At 35.5% G+C, this 1,838-nt stretch overlaps 1 non-coding gene across 1 annotated transcript; it reads right to left on the bottom strand.

The window, feature by feature from the left end:
* Nucleotides 1-664: 664 nt before the first annotated feature.
* Nucleotides 665-738, bottom strand: Trnav-cac (transfer RNA valine (anticodon CAC)). Its single transcript has one exon. It is a non-coding gene; the product is annotated as a tRNA-Val (tRNA).
* Nucleotides 739-1,838: the final 1,100 nt, after the last annotated feature.

Consider the following 1,838-nt stretch of genomic DNA (forward strand, 5'->3'; position numbering starts at 1 on the left):
ATCTCCTCTCTAGATGGGCTGCCGCCCACCCACATAAATCTCAGTAAATTCACATCTGAAAAGAAAAAGAAAGGGACATTTGATTCACCAGGAGAATCTTCAATACCCAATAATGAACTTTCTACCTTCACAAGGTAATGTGTGATAATTTTCCCAAGAAAATAGTTTATCTACTCCAGTAATGAGATTTTTATGATTACTAGGAGGATTTTTTCTTTTTCTGGGTTAAGAAATTTGAAAGCATGAGCTAGGGGAGGTGGGGCACACCTGTAATCCCAGCAACCGGAGAGGCTGAGGCAGGAGCATAGCAAGTTTGAAGCCAGTTTGGAAAACTTGGTGAAATTCTATGTCAAAAAGATAAAAAAGGGCTGGGAATGTAGCTCAATGGTGGAGTGCCCCTGGGTTTGATTCCTAGTAGTGCTACCCGTCCCCAGAAAAAAAGGGAAAGAGAAAAGAAATTTAAAAGTGTATATATATATATATATATATATATATATATATATATATAAAAACAATATTTTCAGTGTTTTCTTTGCTCTTAAATAATGAATTGAATGTCTATGGTCAGCTGCAATAGCAATGGTCACTCAAAGTTCAAATTTTCTAAATGGGTGCTCTTGAGAACTTTGTCTTTGAATTCTAGTAGTACATTTTTCTCTCCCTTTTGTGGTGCTGGGGATTGAACCCAGGGCCTTGTGCATGTGAGGCAAACACTCTACCAACTGAGTTACATCCCCAGCCCTGGATTCTAGTAGTACATTGCCCAATTTACAAATAGGATTTGAATCTGCAACTGTCTGACGTATATAACTCTACAATTAAGTGAACCTATTTTTAAGTTTTATTTCCAATTCCTTAAATATCCATCTTATCTGAGTGTGCTTCAACTTTTGTTTAGATATTTAAATAGCTTTCAGTTGTATTTAACATATCCCTAGCATGTACATTTTGGCTTTTTGGTTGCAGGTGTAAAGATCACTCATTAACAGCAAATACCACAGTCAAGATTTCACCTCCCAAGTGTGTAAAACTATGTTGTTAGCAAGATTTAGTAAGTGAAAGCTTAAAGCTTGTATTGTCCTCAGTAGACCAGAGTAAAGATCAGCTTCATTTCCAGTAAGGACAAAACAGGCTAATTAACAAAAATCAAAATTAGTAATTGCTATATAATATTCTCATTCAGTACCTTCTTACGTTATCCTTGTTGCCAGGAATATGAGATAGCTGTGATATGTGTCTCTAGTTTCTTCAAGAATTAATCACATTAATATCAATAGTTATAAAAGGGAATTATATGTGTTACTGATAATCTCCTCATTCTTTTATTCTATGAATTATATATGTATATACACATGTGTGTGTGTATATGTATGTAGTTGTTAGATAGACATTATATTATTGGTTCACTGTTTATCTTCCACTTCTCCTTCAGTGAACATGGTTTAATGAAAGTTTATCTTCCAGTTCTCCTTCGTTGGAAGTAACTTCAGGGCTCTAAGCAGTGTTGCAGGGTATGACTGTTGGCCCTCTGTGTTCAAGTGCACATGGTTGTTGACTGGATTTGGTGCACTATTAGCAGAAAGCACATGCTTTTTGACTCACCTTGTAAGTAACATCTCTTCTAGGGAGATAAGCTGCAGGTCAAATGGAATATCCTCTTGTAACTTGTGTTGAAAATAGTCACTGTCCTTCACTTATCACACAAGTTGATGTTGACCAAGGTAGCCTCATCAGTAAGATAAATGATTTGCTTCATGAAAATCTTAGGTCTAGAAATCACTACAAGAGAAATGGTCTTAAGATAAAAATATATATGAATTTGGAAATATCTATCAACC

Source organism: Sciurus carolinensis, chromosome 4, assembly GCF_902686445.1.
Source record: "Sciurus carolinensis chromosome 4, mSciCar1.2, whole genome shotgun sequence".
NCBI classification, from domain to species: Eukaryota; Metazoa; Chordata; class Mammalia; order Rodentia; family Sciuridae; genus Sciurus; species Sciurus carolinensis.